Here is a 6,000-nt window from a genome sequence, read left to right as displayed (position 1 = left end):
ACATTTTGAAGTAGATTGTTCAGAGTTTAAGAGTCTTTATTTATTATTTATTTATTTTCTCAGGGGAGAGTTGGAGGAATGTAAGATTTAACAATCTTTTTTAATTTGAAGTAATGCAAAAATTAATAAGTAATGGAATTAGTTACTTTTTTATATGGCAAAACAATATTGTCATGTTTTACTGTTAATACTAACCTTCTCCACCACTGCCTACCAACAGCTGTTTGGGCTGTTTTGTGTTGGTTCTGATCTGTTCCTTAAGAAAATGTATTCTAGAAAAAAAAAGGAAGGGAAAGAAAAGTGGGAAAACCATTGCTTCTTTTATATAGCAGGTTATGTTGGCAACATTTACACATGCTACTTGTACTTAATATTATAATAACAATAAATTATGCAAGTGGCCCTAAGACAGATCCCAATCCTTACCCTAGCCATATAGTAAGTACATGTAGTTAATTAATATTACTCAGTACTTACATGTATAATTACACAGTAATAAGGACACACACATATGGACAAAGGACTCATATATCAGAATGCTGTACATAGACTTCAGTTCAGCATTCAACACAATCATCCCTCAACAGCTCTTTTACAAACTGGTCCAGCTGGGGCCTCTTCATTAAGTTTGCGGATGACACGACTGTGGTGGGTCTCATTGGCAACAAAGATGAGACAAACTACAGGAGCGAGGTGACCCACCTGGCCGGGTGGTGCAGTGAAAGTGGAGAAGACCAAGGAGATTGTTGTAGACTTCAGGATGGGCACACACTCAGCACGTTCCTCTGACCATCAACGGTTCGACTGTGGAGAGAATGAGCAGCACCAAGTTCCTGGGTGTGCACATCACAGAGGACCTCTCCTGGACTGAAAACACAGCAGCACTGGCCAAGAAATCACGACAGCGTCTCTACTTCCTCCGCAAACTGAAGAGAGCCAGAGCCCCACCCCCTATCATGTACACCTTCTACTGAGGCACCATCGAGAGCATTCTGTCGAGCTGCATCACTGTGTGGTATGGAGCCTGCAACGTGTCCTGCTGAAAGACTCCGCAATGCATAGTGAGAGCAGCTGAGAAGATCATTGGTGTCTCTCTCTCCTCCCTGCAGGATATTTATGGAACCTGTCTCACCCGCAAAGCCCTCTGCATCACACGTGATCCCTGTCACACAGCTTCTTTAGTCTGCTGCCATCAGGGAGGAGACTGCAGAGTCCCCAGGCCAGGACCAGCAGACTGAAGGACAGCTTCATCCATCAGGCTGTCAGGAAGCTGAACTCGCTGCACTGTTTGTTCACTTCACTGATTTGCGCTGCTTTATTTAACTTTATTCTTAATTTTATTATATGTCTTTTTTACATTCCTTTATTGTATAGTTGTATCTACATTTTACATGTGATCTAGATTTTTAGGCTCTACTCTCAATGTTATCTGTATGCACCGGGGGTCTGAAAGTAACGCAATTTTGATTGTATGTATGTACTGTACATGTGGAAGAAATGACAAGAAAGCAGACTTTACTTGACTTGACTTAAAATAAATTTAACCATTATTTTCGTACATTTACCTGTTACACTCCCTAACTGTTAAAGGGATTCTCCACCCCAAAATGAAAATATTGTCATTAATCACTTAGTACTGGGGTATGTGATTAATGACAACATTTTCCGTTTGGGGTGGAGTACCCCTTTAAGACTTAAAGACTTGGTGTTACAGATTATACAACATCTCAGTTTGAATTTCACTCAATGCTGTTTATCTTAAATACATTTATGTATGTGGGACACTGTAACCAATTGTCACACAGCATGTATACAGTCACATTAGCACATCTCGCAGGAAGTGCAGCTGCAGTTTTGGGGAGGCTAAAGCAGTATGCCAGCCGTCAACAGACTGTGTAAAATGGAAGTGAACGCTCAGAGTGACCAATATGAATCAGCCTGTGGAGAAATGTTCCTTGCCACCCCCAAGCTCACACCCACTCAGCTGTCCTCTTCTCTGTATTTGCAATGGAGGATGTGCACAATTTACTCTTTTCCTTCCTGTACACATTGTTTTGATGAGCCAGCTAACAGCCCAGGGGTGCGACTGACACGCTGGTTGCCAGCCTGCGTCTTCCAACCCCTCCGCTTCATCTCAGAGAACTAGAGATGGGAAATAAAGAAAGCTTCTGAGAAACTCACCTCGCTTCGGCAAACATGAGGAAGGCATGTAATGTGAAACTGCTGTGCAGGTAACCTTATGGATCATCTCTCCCTTGGTTTCACTGAGTGAATGCGTGGTGTGTGTAATCTTTCTGTCTTTTCGTGTTTGTTTTTGTGAGTTTTGCGCCGTAAGAATAAGCACAATGCTCCCAGACCTAATCATGAACTCATAACTATAATATTTATCTATGCATGGGGACCAGCTACAGGGAACAACAGTATACACTGCATACAATTACTACTGATCCTGAAAGATTAATGTTTAATTTAGATCTGTCCATCATGCAGCTATATTGTGAAACCTGACCATGTAACCATGATCGTGATATACAAGTCTCACAAAATCATGTCCAGGGCACATGCCACAAAAGATAAAATAATTATATTCTGTAGAAGCATAGCATTATATTCACTATATAACACTTATTTTAGGTCCATAACGATTTTAGGCATTTCATAATTTTAATTATTTCTCTCTCTTTTTTACTTATTTTAAAGTCAAAGGAGAGTTGAAGTAATTATGTTTTTGGGAACAGCAATGGGAATATTTCAGTGAAGGCCAGCACAAGGTCAGAGAGAGTCGGATTGTTATGTAGTATCAGGAGACAAAACAGCACATTAGAAAAAGTGTTTTTCTTGTAAGAGGTTTTTTTTTTTTTTTTACATTTAACATAATTTATACTCTTGAAATGAAGCATCCAAAGTGAATGCTGAATTAAAGAATGTGTATCTTTAAAATCCCATTTAAATTGTGCACTAAAATATATATATATATATATATATATATATATATATATAAATTCACAAAAAAAAAAAAGAAAAAAAAAAAGGAAAAAAAGTGTAAAATTAAGGCATGTTTTAAGAATGTACTATTTCTACATTTTAAGAATATTGAAGCAAATTCTTAACATTGAGCATGGTAAGAACTTCAGACATTTAAGGTCACTTAGAACAGCGGGTGATATTTGGAACATTCTCAAATCATACAGGATGACATGGATTGTAAGGTTTTGTTGCGGGAATGACAATGTAAACAATGAGCTAATTATGCCATGTCTGGTTGATTTACCAACATTGTGCTTTTAGCTGTTTAGACCGAAACTGTTAAGGTGGAACACGTTTATGGATAACAGAACATGGTTTTGAAAATAAGACCATGGATTTTCATTTTGCTGCATTCAAATTCACACAGATACCAGAAATCAGATTTGTGACATAGAGTCTCTTTAAACATGAACCGATAAATCATGGGCAAAAATGCATCAAGCGTTTCACAGTAACAGTCCCAGATCTACTCATTTGTATTCAAATAGCAAAAGCTTATCAAACATAAGCCACCTGCCAAGCCTGATACACAAAACCCCAGCCAACGGTTTGAGTCATTGTGTGCCGGCTATACGATTTCAAATGAAGCGGATGCATCTCTACTAAGGGTGAGCCCATCTAGTGCTACTTAACAAAGCCATCTATACCGTTAATGCCCATAACCACTAAATTGGATTCTTAAGGTGTCATATAAAAAAAATCCAATTTCAGTTTATAATGGAAAATCTCTGATTCTGGTGTCTGATGTTAAATCTTCACCGTATTTATGTTCTGACATTCATCTCTGGGTTGTCGTCATTAAACTTCTCCCCGCGTCTCATCCATTGTCCCCATTTCCAGTGTACAAGGTAATAGTTCCCTATCTGTGGTCTGTCTCCAGAGAGTGTTTAGCCAAAGCCAGGAGGCTGCGGTGAATAGGGATGTTCTTTAATCTTTCACTCATAATGGGTTCTTCAAACATTATCACACCTCTCCTCACTTAAATTACTGTGATTGATCCACCTCGGGTATCAGGGGTACTTTAAAGTCTCTGCTTTGCAATCACCTGACCTTGTCACCTGCGCTGAAAAACAAGCCATTTAAAAGCCCTTCATTCTGATGCAGTGCAGCAGGGTTGTTATACCTTTATCAACACATGTTCTCATGTGGAATGAAGTGCTAGAAGCATCGCATCCTGACAGGTGACATTAGCAAGACGTCCACACCCAATCAAATACTTCCTCAAGGAGAAATTTTCTGTGAAGAAGATGGGTTGGGAAATCAGAATATTTGGCTATGTTTAATTCCACTCTCTTATTCACTACAACAATAATTTGGGCTCCAGTTCTCCACTGGTTTTGCACCACAACATGATATTTTACTTTAGAAATCAAGTGGTGACCCAACATAATATCAAACTTGAGATAAAAAGTTGAAGGATATAACCTCACAATCGCAATAAAATAAATCCAGAACTCCAAGAAATGAAGTATAAGTTGTGAAAACTCACAATTATTAATTTTCTCTGAAATGTGACAAATAAATCACAATTGTGAGTCATAAACTCAGAATTGCAGGAAATAAACTAACAATTCAGATAAATTAAGTCAGATTTGCAAAAAATACATTTGTCATTCAGACTTTTTTTCTTCTAATTCCAATTGTGCAATTGCAATTATGACATTTTTCACGATTGTGAAATATGAGCTAAAAGTCGCAGACTAATTCTCAAAAAAAAAGAAAACCAAAGAAGAAATTTTCTTAGAATTAAGGCATTTTATCAATTTATTTTTATTTATTTTTTACTTTGTATTTTGATCACGGTTTTTGATAATGAATGACACACAATCCATCCATGTTGCCCTCTGTCAAATGATTTGTATGACCATTCAAATCATGAGCAAAAACACTCACATCTCTCATTAAAGTACAACAAATTGCCACCCTTGCACACAGACTTGGTTAATCCAGGAGTGAAAGCCTAAACAAAGACCTGGTGTATGTGTGGCTAAAAGAGAAACCTTTGCTCTCAGTATTTGCCCCCATCTAAGCCCCTTTAATACCTACCTGAAGCGGGTTCAGAAGACCATGATGGAATACACACTTTCTAAATAAATCCAAATGTTTTTGTGAAGATACTGCACCCAGGCAGGGTCCATTTAGACTCAGTTCTGTGGACAGGAAATTAAGCCTTTGATGCATGACTTACTGAATCTCAGCAGGATTAGAAATATATGTATGTTTCTTTTTTTTAATCCTTTTCTTTTTTCTTTTTTTTTTACTTTAAAGCAATAATTTCCAGATTCTGTGTGTGTGAAAGAGAATGTAACACATATGTCTAGTGCAGTAAATGAGTGCAGTGGATATTCCAATCCTTTGTGCATAAAAACTTTCATTTACATTTAATCATTTAGCAGACGCTTTTATCCAAAGCGACTTACAAATGAGAACAATAGGAGCAGTCAGGTCAACAAGAGAACAACAGTATACAAGTGCCATGACAAGTCTCAGTTAGTCTAGTATAGAACACATCGCCAGGTATATATATATATATATATATATATATATATATATATATATATATATATATATATATATATATATATATATATATTTTTTTTTTTTTTTTTTTTTTTAATTAAATGAAAAAGACAAGAAAAGGAAAAGTGATGGTGTTAGTTGGTTAAGTGCAGGCGAAAAAGATGAGTCTTTAGATGTTTCTTGAAAATGAGTAAAGACTCAGCTGTATGAATTGAGATTGGGAGGTCATTCCACCAGCTGAGCACAGTCCAGGAAAAGGTCTGTGAGAGTGATTTTGAACTTCTTTGGGATGGCACCACAAGGCGTCGTTCACTTGCAGAGTGCAAACTTCTGGAGGGCACATAAGATTTAACCAGTGAGTTTAGGTATGTTGGTGCCGTGCCAGTGGTCGTCTTGTAGGCAAGCATCAGTACCTTGAATTTGATGTGAGCGGGTACTGGTAGCCAGTGTAAC

General features: G+C 37.6%; 1 long non-coding RNA gene across 1 annotated transcript in view; it reads left to right on the top strand.

Moving 5' to 3' along the window:
- The first annotated feature begins 2,025 nt into the window (after positions 1-2,025).
- The window catches only part of LOC127979308 (uncharacterized), a 45,685-nt gene continuing 41,710 nt past the window's right edge, over positions 2,026-6,000 (top strand). Inside the window, exon 1 of the long non-coding RNA XR_008158773.1 lies at positions 2,026-2,231. This is a non-coding gene — a long non-coding RNA (uncharacterized LOC127979308). The remainder of the gene's footprint in view (positions 2,232-6,000) is intronic.

The sequence above is a fragment of the Carassius gibelio genome, chromosome B19 (assembly GCF_023724105.1).
Source record: "Carassius gibelio isolate Cgi1373 ecotype wild population from Czech Republic chromosome B19, carGib1.2-hapl.c, whole genome shotgun sequence".
Lineage (NCBI taxonomy): Eukaryota > Metazoa > Chordata > Actinopteri > Cypriniformes > Cyprinidae > Carassius > Carassius gibelio.
The sequence above is the reverse complement of the archived record's forward strand: the minus strand, read 5'-3'. Positions and strand labels throughout refer to the sequence as shown.